This window comes from Rhamphochromis longiceps, linkage group LG23 (assembly GCF_057381845.1).
Source record: "Rhamphochromis longiceps isolate RC_006_pf linkage group LG23, R_longiceps_female_GT1.1, whole genome shotgun sequence".
NCBI classification, from domain to species: Eukaryota; Metazoa; Chordata; class Actinopteri; order Cichliformes; family Cichlidae; genus Rhamphochromis; species Rhamphochromis longiceps.
In genome coordinates this window covers 41,762,124-41,778,568 of record NC_140578.1, presented here as the reverse complement: position 1 = coordinate 41,778,568, position 16,445 = coordinate 41,762,124, and the positions used below count along the sequence as shown (strand labels likewise).

The 16,445-nt window shown below is 47.0% G+C and overlaps 15 non-coding genes across 15 annotated transcripts in view; all 15 read left to right on the top strand.

The window, feature by feature from the left end:
- The window catches only part of trnar-ccu (transfer RNA arginine (anticodon CCU)), a 73-nt gene extending 40 nt beyond the window's left edge, over window positions 1–33 (top strand). Inside the window, exon 1 of the tRNA in view lies at window positions 1–33. This exon is cut by the window's left edge and continues 40 nt beyond it. This is a non-coding gene — a tRNA (tRNA-Arg).
- A 1,576-nt stretch (window positions 34–1,609) lies between these two features.
- trnar-ccu (transfer RNA arginine (anticodon CCU)) lies at window positions 1,610–1,682 on the top strand. Its single transcript has one exon. It is a non-coding gene; the product is annotated as a tRNA-Arg (tRNA).
- Window positions 1,683–2,430: 748 nt separating this feature from the next.
- Window positions 2,431–2,503, top strand: trnar-ccu (transfer RNA arginine (anticodon CCU)). The gene has a single exon. It is a non-coding gene; the product is annotated as a tRNA-Arg (tRNA).
- Window positions 2,504–3,258: 755 nt separating this feature from the next.
- trnar-ccu (transfer RNA arginine (anticodon CCU)) lies at window positions 3,259–3,331 on the top strand. Its single transcript has one exon. It is a non-coding gene; the product is annotated as a tRNA-Arg (tRNA).
- Window positions 3,332–4,081: 750 nt separating this feature from the next.
- On the top strand, window positions 4,082–4,156 carry trnar-ccu (transfer RNA arginine (anticodon CCU)). The gene has a single exon. It is a non-coding gene; the product is annotated as a tRNA-Arg (tRNA).
- Window positions 4,157–5,730: 1,574 nt separating this feature from the next.
- On the top strand, window positions 5,731–5,803 carry trnar-ccu (transfer RNA arginine (anticodon CCU)). The gene has a single exon. It is a non-coding gene; the product is annotated as a tRNA-Arg (tRNA).
- Window positions 5,804–6,558: 755 nt separating this feature from the next.
- On the top strand, window positions 6,559–6,631 carry trnar-ccu (transfer RNA arginine (anticodon CCU)). The gene has a single exon. It is a non-coding gene; the product is annotated as a tRNA-Arg (tRNA).
- A 750-nt stretch (window positions 6,632–7,381) lies between these two features.
- On the top strand, window positions 7,382–7,454 carry trnar-ccu (transfer RNA arginine (anticodon CCU)). Its single transcript has one exon. It is a non-coding gene; the product is annotated as a tRNA-Arg (tRNA).
- A 748-nt stretch (window positions 7,455–8,202) lies between these two features.
- On the top strand, window positions 8,203–8,275 carry trnar-ccu (transfer RNA arginine (anticodon CCU)). Its single transcript has one exon. It is a non-coding gene; the product is annotated as a tRNA-Arg (tRNA).
- A 755-nt stretch (window positions 8,276–9,030) lies between these two features.
- On the top strand, window positions 9,031–9,103 carry trnar-ccu (transfer RNA arginine (anticodon CCU)). Its single transcript has one exon. It is a non-coding gene; the product is annotated as a tRNA-Arg (tRNA).
- Window positions 9,104–9,853: 750 nt separating this feature from the next.
- On the top strand, window positions 9,854–9,926 carry trnar-ccu (transfer RNA arginine (anticodon CCU)). The gene has a single exon. It is a non-coding gene; the product is annotated as a tRNA-Arg (tRNA).
- A 755-nt stretch (window positions 9,927–10,681) lies between these two features.
- Window positions 10,682–10,754, top strand: trnar-ccu (transfer RNA arginine (anticodon CCU)). The gene has a single exon. It is a non-coding gene; the product is annotated as a tRNA-Arg (tRNA).
- Window positions 10,755–14,489: 3,735 nt separating this feature from the next.
- trnar-ccu (transfer RNA arginine (anticodon CCU)) lies at window positions 14,490–14,562 on the top strand. The gene has a single exon. It is a non-coding gene; the product is annotated as a tRNA-Arg (tRNA).
- A 750-nt stretch (window positions 14,563–15,312) lies between these two features.
- On the top strand, window positions 15,313–15,385 carry trnar-ccu (transfer RNA arginine (anticodon CCU)). Its single transcript has one exon. It is a non-coding gene; the product is annotated as a tRNA-Arg (tRNA).
- A 750-nt stretch (window positions 15,386–16,135) lies between these two features.
- On the top strand, window positions 16,136–16,208 carry trnar-ccu (transfer RNA arginine (anticodon CCU)). The gene has a single exon. It is a non-coding gene; the product is annotated as a tRNA-Arg (tRNA).
- Window positions 16,209–16,445: the final 237 nt, after the last annotated feature.

Below are 16,445 nucleotides of genomic sequence, written 5' to 3'. Positions count from 1 at the left end.
CAGGGATTGTGGGTTCCAGTCCCATCTGGGGTGCTGTCCAGCAGAGTGGCGCAGCGGAAGCGTGCTGGGCCCATAACCCAGAGGTCGATGGATCGAAACCATCCTCTGCTATGTGTTTTGGATGGCCCGATTCTCTGAACTGTGTCCAAAAACAGACAACACTCAGGTCCTGTTCCCCAAAAATGCAGACAAGTAACCCTGTAGTACAGGCACCGAATGAGTCAGTCATGTACCATAACTGCCCCCGATCACCAAAGGCGACTCCTTATGTGTACATAGAGCCTAGCACAGGGACTCCAACTCCAGTCCTGGAGAACTACTTTTTTTCTTTAGCTTTTAGACGCATCCTTGTTCTGACACACCTCAATCAAATGAATGGCTTGTTGTCAGGCCTTTGTCAAACTTGATGCCATGCTGAAGAGCTAATTCAAGCATTTGATCCAGCTGTGTTTGAGCACGTCACACATGCTCCTGCTACTCCCCCTCTTTTAGTGGAACTAGATTCAGTGATTCAAATCGTTGGTACTCTCTGGTCTTCATGTGGTTTCACAAGTCTCAACAGACAACATAAACGCCCCCAAATAAAGTGGAGCAATAAGTACAGCGTGTTGGCTGGCCAGCGTTCTGGACACTGAGTTGCCCAGAGTGTAATTTATTTTCTCAGCGTTTCTCAAATGTTCTTAAATACAGCTTCATCTTTGAACTAAAAACCAGCTTGAAACCATGGCTCTCACTCGAACCCCGAAACAACCTCCAAAGAAAGGAAGTCAAGGAATCATCTGCACCGGTGGCCTAATGGATAAGGCACTGGCCTCCTAAGCCAGGGATTGTGGGTTCAAGTCCCATCTGAGTTGCTGTCCAGCAGAGTGGCGCAGCGGAAGCGTGCTGGGCCCATAACCCAGAGGTCGATGGATCGAAACCATCCTCTGCTATGTGTTTTGGATGGCCCGATTCTCTGAACTGTGTCCAAAAACAGACGACAGTCAGGTCCTGTTCCCCCCAAAAATGCAGACAAGTAACCCTGTAGTACAGGCACCGAGTGAGTCAGTCATGTACGATAACTGCCCCCAATCACCAAAGTCCAATTCTTATGTCTACATAGAGTCTAGCACAGGGATTCCAAGTCCAGTCCTGGAGAGGCACTGTTCTTTTTTTCTTTAGCTTTTAGACGCATCCTTGTTCTGACACACCTGAATCAAATGAATGGCTTGTTGTCAGGCCTTTGCCAAACTTGATGCCATGCTGAAGAGCTAATTCAGGCATTTGATCCAGCTGTGTTTGAGCACGTCACACATGCTCCTGCTACTCCCCCTCTTTTAGTGGAACTAGATTCAGTGATTCAAATCGTTGGTACTCTCTGGTCTTCATGTGGTTTCACAAGTCTCAACAGACAACATAAACGCCCCCAAATAAAGTGGAGCAATAAGTACAGCGTGTTGGCTGGCCATAGTTCTGGACACTGAGTTGCCCAGAGTGTAAATTATTTTCTCAGCGTTTCTCAAATGTTCTTAAATACAGCTTCATCTTTGAACTAAAAACCAGCTTGAAACCATGGCTCTCACTCGAACCCCGAAACAACCTCCAAAGAAAGGAAGTCAAGAGCTCATCTGCCCCGGTGGCCTAATGGATAAGGCACTGGCCTCCTAAGCCAGGGATTGTGGGTTCCAGTCCCATCTGGGGTGCTGTCCAGCAGAGTGGTGCAGCGGAAGCGTGCTGGGCCCATAACCCAGAGGTCGATGGATCGAAACCATCCTCTGCTATGTGTTTTGGATGGCCCGATTCTCTGAACTGTGTCCAAAAACAGACAACACTCAGGTCCTGTTCCCCAAAAATGCAGACAAGTAACCCTGTAGTACAGGCACCGAATGAGTCAGTCATGTACCATAACTGCCCCCGATCACCAAAGGCGACTCCTTATGTGTACATAGAGCCTAGCACAGGGACTCCAACTCCAGTCCTGGAGAACTACTTTTTTTCTTTAGCTTTTAGACGCATCCTTGTTCTGACACACCTCAATCAAATGAATGGCTTGTTGTCAGGCCTTTGTCAAACTTGATGCCATGCTGAAGAGCTAATTCAAGCATTTGATCCAGCTGTGTTTGAGCACGTCACACATGCTCCTGCTACTCCCCCTCTTTTAGTGGAACTAGATTCAGTGATTCAAATCGTTGGTACTCTCTGGTCTTCATGTGGTTTCACAAGTCTCAACAGACAACATAAACGCCCCCAAATAAAGTGGAGCAATAAGTACAGCGTGTTGGCTGGCCAGCGTTCTGGACACTGAGTTGCCCAGAGTGTAATTTATTTTCTCAGCGTTTCTCAAATGTTCTTAAATACAGCTTCATCTTTGAACTAAAAACCAGCTTGAAACCATGGCTCTCACTCGAACCCCGAAACAACCTCCAAAGAAAGGAAGTCAAGGAATCATCTGCCCCGGTGGCCTAATGGATAAGGCACTGGCCTCCTAAGCCAGGGATTGTGGGTTCAAGTCCCATCTGGGGTGCTGTCCAGCAGAGTGGCGCAGCGGAAGCGTGCTGGGCCCATAACCCAGAGGTCGATGGATCGAAACCATCCTCTGCTATGTGTTTTGGATGGCCCGATTCTCTGAACTGTGTCCAAAAACAGACGACAGTCAGGTCCTGTTCCCCCCAAAAATGCAGACAAGTAACCCTGTAGTACAGGCACCGAGTGAGTCAGTCATGTACGATAACTGCCCCCGATCACCAAAGGCCACTTCTTATGTCTACATAGAGCCTAGCACAGGGATTCCAAGTCCAGTCCTGGAGAGGCACTGTTCTTTTTTTCTTTAGCTTTTAGACGCATCCTTGTTCTGACACACCTGAATCAAATGAATGGCTTGTTGTCAGGCCTTTGCCAAACTTGATGCCATGCTGAAGAGCTAATTCAGGCATTTGATCCAGCTGTGTTTGAGCACGTCACACATGCTCCTGCTACTCCCCCTCTTTTAGTGGAACTAGATTCAGTGATTCAAATCGTTGGTACTCTCTGGTCTTCATGTGGTTTCACAAGTCTCAACAGACAACATAAACGCCCCCAAATAAAGTGGAGCAATAAGTACAGCGTGTTGGCTGGCCAGCGTTCTGGACACTGAGTTGCCCAGAGTGTAATTTATTTTCTCAGCGTTTCTCAAATGTTCTTAAATACAGCTTCATCTTTGAACTAAAAACCAGCTTGAAACCATGGCTCTCACTCGAACCCCGAAACAACCTCCAAAGAAAGGAAGTCAAGAGCTCATCTGCCCCGGTGGCCTAATGGATAAGGCACTGGCCTCCTAAGCCAGGGATTGTGGGTTCGAGTCCCATCTGGGGTGCTGTCCAGCAGAGTGGCGCAGCGGAAGCGTGCTGGGCCCATAACCCAGAGGTCGATGGATCGAAACCATCCTCTGCTATGTGTTTTGGATGGCCCGATTCTCTGAACTGTGTCCAAAAACAGACAACAGTCAGGTCCTGTTCCCCCCAAAAATGCAGACAAGTAACCCTGTAGTACAGGCACCGAATGAGTCAGTCATGTACCATAACTGCCCCCGATCACCAAAGGCGACTCCTTATGTGTACATAGAGCCTAGCACAGGGACTCCAACTCCAGTCCTGGAGAACTACTTTTTTTCTTTAGCTTTTAGACGCATCCTTGTTCTGACACACCTCAATCAAATGAATGGCTTGTTGTCAGGCCTTTGTCAAACTTGATGCCATGCTGAAGAGCTAATTCAAGCATTTGATCCAGCTGTGTTTGAGCACGTCACACATGCTCCTGCTACTCCCCCTCTTTTAGTGGAACTAGATTCAGTGATTCAAATCGTTGGTACTCTCTGGTCTTCATGTGGTTTCACAAGTCTCAACAGACAACATAAACGCCCCCAAATAAAGTGGAGCAATAAGTACAGCGTGTTGGCTGGCCAGCGTTCTGGACACTGAGTTGCCCAGAGTGTAATTTATTTTCTCAGCGTTTCTCAAATGTTCTTAAATACAGCTTCATCTTTGAACTAAAAACCAGCTTGAAACCATGGCTCTCACTCGAACCCCGAAACAACCTCCAAAGAAAGGAAGTCAAGGAATCATCTGCACCGGTGGCCTAATGGATAAGGCACTGGCCTCCTAAGCCAGGGATTGTGGGTTCGAGTCCCATCTGGGTTGCTGTCCAGCAGAGTGGCGCAGCGGAAGCGTGCTGGGCCCATAACCCAGAGGTCGATGGATCGAAACCATCCTCTGCTATGTGTTTTGGATGGCCCGATTCTCTGAACTGTGTCCAAAAACAGACGACAGTCAGGTCCTGTTCCCCCCAAAAATGCAGACAAGTAACCCTGTAGTACAGGCACCGAGTGAGTCAGTCATGTACGATAACTGCCCCCAATCACCAAAGTCCAATTCTTATGTCTACATAGAGTCTAGCACAGGGATTCCAAGTCCAGTCCTGGAGAGGCACTGTTCTTTTTTTCTTTAGCTTTTAGACGCATCCTTGTTCTGACACACCTGAATCAAATGAATGGCTTGTTGTCAGGCCTTTGCCAAACTTGATGCCATGCTGAAGAGCTAATTCAGGCATTTGATCCAGCTGTGTTTGAGCACGTCACACATGCTCCTGCTACTCCCCCTCTTTTAGTGGAACTAGATTCAGTGATTCAAATCGTTGGTACTCTCTGGTCTTCATGTGGTTTCACAAGTCTCAACAGACAACATAAACGCCCCCAAATAAAGTGGAGCAATAAGTACAGCGTGTTGGCTGGCCATAGTTCTGGACACTGAGTTGCCCAGAGTGTAAATTATTTTCTCAGCGTTTCTCAAATGTTCTTAAATACAGCTTCATCTTTGAACTAAAAACCAGCTTGAAACCATGGCTCTCACTCGAACCCCGAAACAACCTCCAAAGAAAGGAAGTCAAGAGCTCATCTTCCCCGGTGGCCTAATGGATAAGGCACTGGCCTCCTAAGCCAGGGATTGTGGGTTCCAGTCCCATCTGGGGTGCTGTCCAGCAGAGTGGTGCAGCGGAAGCGTGCTGGGCCCATAACCCAGAGGTCGATGGATCGAAACCATCCTCTGCTATGTGTTTTGGATGGCCCGATTCTCTGAACTGTGTCCAAAAACAGACAACACTCAGGTCCTGTTCCCCAAAAATGCAGACAAGTAACCCTGTAGTACAGGCACCGAATGAGTCAGTCATGTACCATAACTACCCCCGATCACCAAAGGCGACTCCTTATGTGTACATAGAGCCTAGCACAGGGACTCCAACTCCAGTCCTGGAGAACTACTTTTTTTCTTTAGCTTTTAGACGCATCCTTGTTCTGACACACCTCAATCAAATGAATGGCTTGTTGTCAGGCCTTTGTCAAACTTGATGCCATGCTGAAGAGCTAATTCAAGCATTTGATCCAGCTGTGTTTGAGCACGTCACACATGCTCCTGCTACTCCCCCTCTTTTAGTGGAACTAGATTCAGTGATTCAAATCGTTGGTACTCTCTGGTCTTCATGTGGTTTCACAAGTCTCAACAGACAACATAAACGCCCCCAAATAAAGTGGAGCAATAAGTACAGCGTGTTGGCTGGCCAGCGTTCTGGACACTGAGTTGCCCAGAGTGTAATTTATTTTCTCAGCGTTTCTCAAATGTTCTTAAATACAGCTTCATCTTTGAACTAAAAACCAGCTTGAAACCATGGCTCTCACTCGAACCCCGAAACAACCTCCAAAGAAAGGAAGTCAAGGAATCATCTGCCCCGGTGGCCTAATGGATAAGGCACTGGCCTCCTAAGCCAGGGATTGTGGGTTCAAGTCCCATCTGGGGTGCTGTCCAGCAGAGTGGCGCAGCGGAAGCGTGCTGGGCCCATAACCCAGAGGTCGATGGATCGAAACCATCCTCTGCTATGTGTTTTGGATGGCCCGATTCTCTGAACTGTGTCCAAAAACAGACGACAGTCAGGTCCTGTTCCCCCCAAAAATGCAGACAAGTAACCCTGTAGTACAGGCACCGAGTGAGTCAGTCATGTACGATAACTGCCCCCGATCACCAAAGGCCACTTCTTATGTCTACATAGAGCCTAGCACAGGGATTCCAAGTCCAGTCCTGGAGAGGCACTGTTCTTTTTTTCTTTAGCTTTTAGACGCATCCTTGTTCTGACACACCTGAATCAAATGAATGGCTTGTTGTCAGGCCTTTGCCAAACTTGATGCCATGCTGAAGAGCTAATTCAGGCATTTGATCCAGCTGTGTTTGAGCACGTCACACATGCTCCTGCTACTCCCCCTCTTTTAGTGGAACTAGATTCAGTGATTCAAATCGTTGGTACTCTCTGGTCTTCATGTGGTTTCACAAGTCTCAACAGACAACATAAACGCCCCCAAATAAAGTGGAGCAATAAGTACAGCGTGTTGGCTGGCCAGCGTTCTGGACACTGAGTTGCCCAGAGTGTAATTTATTTTCTCAGCGTTTCTCAAATGTTCTTAAATACAGCTTCATCTTTGAACTAAAAACCAGCTTGAAACCATGGCTCTCACTCGAACCCCGAAACAACCTCCAAAGAAAGGAAGTCAAGAGCTCATCTGCCCCGGTGGCCTAATGGATAAGGCACTGGCCTCCTAAGCCAGGGATTGTGGGTTCGAGTCCCATCTGGGGTGCTGTCCAGCAGAGTGGCGCAGCGGAAGCGTGCTGGGCCCATAACCCAGAGGTCGATGGATCGAAACCATCCTCTGCTATGTGTTTTGGATGGCCCGATTCTCTGAACTGTGTCCAAAAACAGACAACAGTCAGGTCCTGTTCCCCCCAAAAATGCAGACAAGTAACCCTGTAGTACAGGCACCGAATGAGTCAGTCATGTACCATAACTGCCCCCGATCACCAAAGGCGACTCCTTATGTGTACATAGAGCCTAGCACAGGGACTCCAACTCCAGTCCTGGAGAACTACTTTTTTTCTTTAGCTTTTAGACGCATCCTTGTTCTGACACACCTCAATCAAATGAATGGCTTGTTGTCAGGCCTTTGTCAAACTTGATGCCATGCTGAAGAGCTAATTCAAGCATTTGATCCAGCTGTGTTTGAGCACGTCACACATGCTCCTGCTACTCCCCCTCTTTTAGTGGAACTAGATTCAGTGATTCAAATCGTTGGTACTCTCTGGTCTTCATGTGGTTTCACAAGTCTCAACAGACAACATAAACGCCCCCAAATAAAGTGGAGCAATAAGTACAGCGTGTTGGCTGGCCAGCGTTCTGGACACTGAGTTGCCCAGAGTGTAATTTATTTTCTCAGCGTTTCTCAAATGTTCTTAAATACAGCTTCATCTTTGAACTAAAAACCAGCTTGAAACCATGGCTCTCACTCGAACCCCGAAACAACCTCCAAAGAAAGGAAGTCAAGAGATCATCTGCCCCGGTGGCCTAATGGATAAGGCACTGGCCTCCTAAGCCAGGGATTGTGGGTTCGAGTCCCATCTGGGGTGCTGTCCAGCAGAGTGGCGCAGCGGAAGCGTGCTGGGCCCATAACCCAGAGGTCGATGGATCGAAACCATCCTCTGCTATGTGTTTTGGATGGCCCGATTCACTGAACTGTGTCCAAAAACAGACAACACTCAGGTCCTGTTCCCCAAAAATGCAGACAAGTAACCCTGTAGTACAGGCACCGAATGAGTCAGTCATGTACCATAACTGCCCCCGATCACCAAAGGCGACTCCTTATGTGTACATAGAGCCTAGCACAGGGACTCCAACTCCAGTCCTGGAGAACTACTTTTTTTCTTTAGCTTTTAGACGCATCCTTGTTCTGACACACCTCAATCAAATGAATGGCTTGTTGTCAGGCCTTTGTCAAACTTGATGCCATGCTGAAGAGCTAATTCAAGCATTTGATCCAGCTGTGTTTGAGCACGTCACACATGCTCCTGCTACTCCCCCTCTTTTAGTGGAACTAGATTCAGTGATTCAAATCGTTGGTACTCTCTGGTCTTCATGTGGTTTCACAAGTCTCAACAGACAACATAAACGCCCCCAAATAAAGTGGAGCAATAAGTACAGCGTGTTGGCTGGCCAGCGTTCTGGACACTGAGTTGCCCAGAGTGTAATTTATTTTCTCAGCGTTTCTCAAATGTTCTTAAATACAGCTTCATCTTTGAACTAAAAACCAGCTTGAAACCATGGCTCTCACTCGAACCCCGAAACAACCTCCAAAGAAAGGAAGTCAAGGAATCATCTTCCCCGGTGGCCTAATGGATAAGGCACTGGCCTCCTAAGCCAGGGATTGTGGGTTCAAGTCCCATCTGGGGTGCTGTCCAGCAGAGTGGCGCAGCGGAAGCGTGCTGGGCCCATAACCCAGAGGTCGATGGATCGAAACCATCCTCTGCTATGTGTTTTGGATGGCCCGATTCTCTGAACTGTGTCCAAAAACAGACGACAGTCAGGTCCTGTTCCCCCCAAAAATGCAGACAAGTAACCCTGTAGTACAGGCACCGAGTGAGTCAGTCATGTACGATAACTGCCCCCGATCACCAAAGGCCACTTCTTATGTCTACATAGAGCCTAGCACAGGGATTCCAAGTCCAGTCCTGGAGAGGCACTGTTCTTTTTTTCTTTAGCTTTTAGACGCATCCTTGTTCTGACACACCTGAATCAAATGAATGGCTTGTTGTCAGGCCTTTGCCAAACTTGATGCCATGCTGAAGAGCTAATTCAGGCATTTGATCCAGCTGTGTTTGAGCACGTCACACATGCTCCTGCTACTCCCCCTCTTTTAGTGGAACTAGATTCAGTGATTCAAATCGTTGGTACTCTCTGGTCTTCATGTGGTTTCACAAGTCTCAACAGACAACATAAACGCCCCCAAATAAAGTGGAGCAATAAGTACAGCGTGTTGGCTGGCCAGCGTTCTGGACACTGAGTTGCCCAGAGTGTAATTTATTTTCTCAGCGTTTCTCAAATGTTCTTAAATACAGCTTCATCTTTGAACTAAAAACCAGCTTGAAACCATGGCTCTCACTCGAACCCCGAAACAACCTCCAAAGAAAGGAAGTCAAGAGCTCATCTTCCCCGGTGGCCTAATGGATAAGGCACTGGCCTCCTAAGCCAGGGATTGTGGGTTCGAGTCCCATCTGGGGTGCTGTCCAGCAGAGTGGCGCAGCGGAAGCGTGCTGGGCCCATAACCCAGAGGTCGATGGATCGAAACCATCCTCTGCTATGTGTTTTGGATGGCCCGATTCTCTGAACTGTGTCCAAAAACAGACAACAGTCAGGTCCTGTTCCCCCCAAAAATGCAGACAAGTAACCCTGTAGTACAGGCACCGAATGAGTCAGTCATGTACCATAACTGCCCCCGATCACCAAAGGCGACTCCTTATGTGTACATAGAGCCTAGCACAGGGACTCCAACTCCAGTCCTGGAGAACTACTTTTTTTCTTTAGCTTTTAGACGCATCCTTGTTCTGACACACCTGAATCAAATGAATGGCTTGTTGTCAGGCCTTTGTCAAACTTGATGCCATGCTGAAGAGCTAATTCAAGCATTTGATCCAGCTGTGTTTGAGCACGTCACACATGCTCCTGCTACTCCCCCTCTTTTAGTGGAACTAGATTCAGTGATTCAAATCGTTGGTACTCTCTGGTCTTCATGTGGTTTCACAAGTCTCAACAGACAACATAAACGCCCCCAAATAAAGTGGAGCAATAAGTACAGCGTGTTGGCTGGCCAGCGTTCTGGACACTGAGTTGCCCAGAGTGTAATTTATTTTCTCAGCGTTTCTCAAATGTTCTTAAATACAGCTTCATCTTTGAACTAAAAACCAGCTTGAAACCATGGCTCTCACTCGAACCCCGAAACAACCTCCAAAGAAAGGAAGTCAAGGAATCATCTGCCCCGGTGGCCTAATGGATAAGGCACTGGCCTCCTAAGCCAGGGATTGTGGGTTCAAGTCCCATCTGGGGTGCTGTCCAGCAGAGTGGCGCAGCGGAAGCGTGCTGGGCCCATAACCCAGAGGTCGATGGATCGAAACCATCCTCTGCTATGTGTTTTGGATGGCCCGATTCTCTGAACTGTGTCCAAAAACAGACGACAGTCAGGTCCTGTTCCCCCCAAAAATGCAGACAAGTAACCCTGTAGTACAGGCACCGAGTGAGTCAGTCATGTACGATAACTGCCCCCGATCACCAAAGGCCACTTCTTATGTCTACATAGAGCCTAGCACAGGGATTCCAAGTCCAGTCCTGGAGAGGCACTGTTCTTTTTTTCTTTAGCTTTTAGATGCATCCTTGTTCTGACACACCTGAATCAAATGAATGGCTTGTTGTCAGGCCTTTGCCAAACTTGATGCCATGCTGAAGAGCTAATTCAGGCATTTGATCCAGCTGTGTTTGAGCACGTCACACATGCTCCTGCTACTCCCCCTCTTTTAGTGGAACTAGATTCAGTGATTCAAATCGTTGGTACTCTCTGGTCTTCATGTGGTTTCACAAGTCTCAACAGACAACATAAACGCCCCCAAATAAAGTGGAGCAATAAGTACAGCGTGTTGGCTGGCCAGCGTTCTGGACACTGAGTTGCCCAGAGTGTAATTTATTTTCTCAGCGTTTCTCAAATGTTCTTAAATACAGCTTCATCTTTGAACTAAAAACCAGCTTGAAACCATGGCTCTCACTCGAACCCCGAAACAACCTCCAAAGAAAGGAAGTCAAGAGCTCATCTGCCCCGGTGGCCTAATGGATAAGGCACTGGCCTCCTAAGCCAGGGATTGTGGGTTCGAGTCCCATCTGGGGTGCGGTCCAGCAGAGTGGCGCAGCGGAAGCGTGCTGGGCCCATAACCCAGAGGTCGATGGATCGAAACCATCCTCTGCTATGTGTTTTGGATGGCCCGATTCTCTGAACTGTGTCCAAAAACAGACGACACTCAGGTCCAGGGCCCTGTTTCAGGAAGCCGGTTTAGAAAACTCAGAGTGAAAAACGATACTCAGGGTTGAGTAACCCCGAACTGTCCAACTCGGAATATTCGGTTTCAGAAAGGCTGATAACAATTAGTTCAGTCAACGCGGAGTTGCTTTAACCCCAAGTGAAGCGCGCGGACGAGGATACATAATGCCCTGATAAGCGGAGCACAGATTAAGCGAGTCACCATGGAGACGGAGGTAAAGAAGGCGCGGTCAATGTATTTCACAGCGCTTGAGGCCGAAATTCTGATGGCAGCATATGCCGATAACATGCAAATTCCGCGGAAAAAAGTAACACAGCCACAGCTGCAAAAGAAAGGGAGCATGCATGGCAAAACATAGCCGACAGAGTCAATGCGTGAGTGTTAATCTAAACATTGATCTAGGGATTTCCACCCATTTAACACGTTATTTTATTTGTTATTTTATACATTTTATTTTGTGATGTGATGTGAGCGCAGGTGCAACCCAACAGGCCCCAAACGTTCCTGGCAGCAAGTAAAAATAAAATATAAAAATATAGTCCAAACAGGTAAGGTGTAATTGTATTATGAGCCATAGTGCTTGGTCTGTTTGTCCCATGTAAATCAATTGCAGTTAGAGGCTACATTAATTTTCTTTCTGTAAGCACTTATTGAAATTATCTGAGCACATTACAAGTACATATTTGCTTACTCTGTATGCTCAAATGTGACCCGTTATAGCCAACAGAAAAAAAGCGGAGGCCCGAAAAACAGGTGGGGGTCCTCCACCACTCACAGAGGCTGAGCAGTTGCCCTCAGCCAAAACAGTGGGCGCCCTGTGGCCGAAGGCATCTCTGCGGGGACATCCTCTGAGTCAATAACCCCGCAAGACACAAGTGCCCACATAAGAGGTAAATTCAAAATAATACATGATGTGCATACATCCTTTCTTCACAGTCACCTTTGCAGTGCTACTCATTCATTTGATAAACTCTTTACCATAATGGATTATTTTGTAGTGAAGTTATTTTCCGACTGATTTTGCCTTCCCTCAGTCTTGGTTGTCTTTGAGAGCATAATGACAATGAAGTGTAAGGTGATTGGTATGTTTGTTAATTGCCATTTGGTCCCTTGTAAGTTATAAGTGACCTGTATAAACCTCATATTCTATCAGTTGATGGTGGTGGTGTACTGCATCTGGTGCAGCCTCCTGTTGAGCCAGACCAACATGCAGTTGTGAGTAATACTCCACAGATTATATGAGTTTACAGTAGAACAGCAATGTTGTTTATTTCTTTACTACAGGAAAATAATGAAGAAACATTGACAGCTGTTACAGAGGAGGAAGCAACAGAGACACTTTATGAGGTTTACATCTTTTAATACTTTGTGTACAGGAAATACAGGCGACCAATAAAGCCAGTTGAACAAAAAATCTGTTTATTCTTCTTTCAACATGTTGAGGTGATGGGTCAAAAGAAATGATTGTGACATATGGTGTCTCTGACTGCGCTTCCATCTTCTATGTCCGTGGGAGGGTCAGGATGTTCATGGTTTGGATCACTGCTGATGTCTGGTTCAGAAGGACAGTGTTCTCCTCTAATTGTGGCAATGTTGTGAAGAATCACACATGCCACAATAATGTCACATGCCCTTTCTGGGGTGACCCTGAGTCTTTGCAGGCACTGGAACCGGGCCTTAAGCATTCCGATAGTCATTTCAATTCTGGCTCTTGTCCTGCAATTAGCCAGATTATATCGCTGCTGTGGGCCCGGTTCAGGGTCAGGGTAAGGGGTAAGCAAATAGGGTAAACATGGATACCCCCTATCACCAAGCAAGTAGCCAGTGAACTCTCCTAAGACAGAAGGATACACTTCAGTTCAAATGTCCCTGAAGCAATTGGTCTTTATATATTTTACAGTATTCTCAACTCACCATGTCCAAATTTTGTGCTCAGTGTACATTCACGGAATATTTGTGAGTCATGGACAGAGCCTGGCCACTTGGCTTCCACATTTGTGATAATGTTGGCAGCATCACATATGATCTTCACAGTGCAGAGAACACAAATTAGCATCCATTACTATAATGAAATAATTTGTTAGTTTGAAATGCTACAGGGAACTATGTACCTGTACATTGATGCTGTGGAAAGACTTCCTGTTCACATAGTCTCCTTCATTTACTGAAGGAGCAATGATTGGAATGTGAGTGCCATCTATACAGCCAATCATGCCTGGGAACCCTGAAAATAAATGTAAAATTTAAGTAGTAGTTCAAGTATCACCACATCATAAATTAAGTTTTGGTCATCCTGATACCTGCAATTTTGTGGCATCCCTCTTTGATAAATCTTGTGGGTCTATGACCGGGGAACACCACAAATGAGTACAGGAGACGTTTCAGTGCAACTGTAACATTCCTGACTGCCCGACAGACGGTAGCCTTGGAAACGTGCTCAGCGTCACCAATATTATACAGAAAGCTCCCGTTTGCAAAAAACCGAAGTGCAATACAAATAATATGTAATGAACTGAGATCATGTCCGCGATGTGTCACATGCGTAATATATGGCCTGAGGATGTTATTCAAATAACTTATAGATTGTGCTGAGAAACGGTAACGTTCACACAGAAAATCATCAGGAAATGATAAAATGTCCAAACGCGCTCTGATCACTCTCTCCCGGCGGAGAGCTCTGCGGAGAATTTGGGCTTCACAATCTACTGGCTCTTCAAGGAAGGGGCACGCCATGTCCGACACTTCCTACTGTCAGGTTTCCGACAAAGGGGCGGAGACAGTCAGGGTTAGTTGTAGTAAACCTGCTAGGGGGCAGGTTAGCTTCACGGAGTGTGTCGTCATAGTGACTCACTGAGGCTTCATCTGAACTCGCTTTGTGAAACCGAAAACCCAGAGTTTTCGTTAACTCAGGGTATACTTACTCAGTTTTTCCACTAAACCGGCTTCCTGAAACAGGGCCCTGTTCCCCAAAAATGCAGACAAATAACCCTGTAGTACAGGCACCGAGTGAGTCAGTCATGTACCATAACTGCCCCCGATCACCAAAGGCAACTCCTTATGTGTACATAGAGCCTAGCACAGGGACTCCAACTCCAGTCCTGGAGAACTACTTTTTTTCTTATTTAGCTTTGAGATGCATCCTTGTTCTGACACACCTGAATCAAATGAATGGCTTGTTGTCAGGCCTTTGCCAAACTTGATTCCATGCTGAAGAGCTAATTCAGGCATTTGATCCAGCTGTATTTGAGCACGTCACACATGCTCCTGCTACTCCCCCTCTTTTAGTGGAACTAGATTCAGTGATTCAAATCGTTGGTACTCTCTGGTCTTCATGTGTTTTCACAAGTCTCAACAGACAACATAAACGCCCCCAAATAAAGTGGAGCAATAAGCACAGCGTGTTGGCTGGCCAGAGTTCTGGACACTGAGTTGCCCAGAGTGTATACAGAGTGTAATTTATTTTCTCAGCGTTTCTCAAATGTTCTTAAATACAGCTTCATCTTTGAACTAAAAACCAGCTTGAAACCATGGCTCTCACTCGAACCCCGAAACAACCTCCAAAGAAAGGAAGTCAAGAGCTCATCTGCCCCGGTGGCCTAATGGATAAGGCACTGGCCTCCTAAGCCAGGGATTGTGGGTTTGAGTCCCATCTGGGGTGCTGTCCAGCAGAGTGGCGCAGCGGAAGCGTGCTGGGCCCATAACCCAGAGGTTGATGGATCGAAACCATCCTCTGCTATGTGTTTTGGATGGCCCGATTCTCTGAACTGTGTCCAAAAACAGACAACACTCAGGTCCTGTTCCCCCCAAAAATGCAGACAAGTAACCCTGTAGTACAGGCACCGAATGAGTCAGTCATGTACCATAACTGCCCCCGATCACCAAAGGCGACTCCTTATGTGTACATAGAGCCTAGCACAGGGACTCCAACTCCAGTCCTGGAGAACTACTTTTTTTCTTTAGCTTTTAGACGCATCCTTGTTCTGACACACCTCAATCAAATGAATGGCTTGTTGTCAGGCCTTTGTCAAACTTGATGCCATGCTGAAGAGCTAATTCAAGCATTTGATCCAGCTGTGTTTGAGCACGTCACACATGCTCCTGCTACTCCCCCTCTTTTAGTGGAACTAGATTCAGTGATTCAAATCGTTGGTACTCTCTGGTCTTCATGTGGTTTCACAAGTCTCAACAGACAACATAAACGCCCCCAAATAAAGTGGAGCAATAAGTACAGCGTGTTGGCTGGCCAGCGTTCTGGACACTGAGTTGCCCAGAGTGTAATTTATTTTCTCAGCGTTTCTCAAATGTTCTTAAATACAGCTTCATCTTTGAACTAAAAACCAGCTTGAAACCATGGCTCTCACTCGAACCCCGAAACAACCTCCAAAGAAAGGAAGTCAAGGAATCATCTGCCCCGGTGGCCTAATGGATAAGGCACTGGCCTCCTAAGCCAGGGATTGTGGGTTCGAGTCCCATCTGGGGTGCTGTCCAGCAGAGTGGCGCAGCGGAAGCGTGCTGGGCCCATAACCCAGAGGTCGATGGATCGAAACCATCCTCTGCTATGTGTTTTGGATGGCCCGATTCTCTGAACTGTGTCCAAAAACAGACAACACTCAGGTCCTGTTCCCCCCAAAAATGCAGACAAGTAACCCTGTAGTACAGGCACCGAATGAGTCAGTCATGTACCATAACTGCCCCCGATCACCAAAGGCGACTCCTTATGTGTACATAGAGCCTAGCACAGGGACTCCAACTCCAGTCCTGGAGAACTACTTTTTTTCTTTAGCTTTTAGACGCATCCTTGTTCTGACACACCTCAATCAAATGAATGGCTTGTTGTCAGGCCTTTGTCAAACTTGATGCCATGCTGAAGAGCTAATTCAAGCATTTGATCCAGCTGTGTTTGAGCACGTCACACATGCTCCTGCTACTCCCCCTCTTTTAGTGGAACTAGATTCAGTGATTCAAATCGTTGGTACTCTCTGGTCTTCATGTGGTTTCACAAGTCTCAACAGACAACATAAACGCCCCCAAATAAAGTGGAGCAATAAGTACAGCGTGTTGGCTGGCCAGCGTTCTGGACACTGAGTTGCCCAGAGTGTAATTTATTTTCTCAGCGTTTCTCAAATGTTCTTAAATACAGCTTCATCTTTGAACTAAAAACCAGCTTGAAACCATGGCTCTCACTCGAACCCCGAAACAACCTCCAAAGAAAGGAAGTCAAGGAATCATCTTCCCCGGTGGCCTAATGGATAAGGCACTGGCCTCCTAAGCCAGGGATTGTGGGTTCGAGTCCCATCTGGGGTGCTGTCCAGCAGAGTGGCGCAGCGGAAGCGTGCTGGGCCCATAACCCAGAGGTCGATGGATCGAAACCATCCTCTGCTATGTGTTTTGGATGGCCCGATTCACTGAACTGTGTCCAAAAACAGACAACACTCAGGTCCTGTTCCCCAAAAATGCAGACAAGTAACCCTGTAGTACAGGCACCGAATGAGTCAGTCATGTACCATAACTGCCCCCGATCACCAAAGGCGACTCCTTATG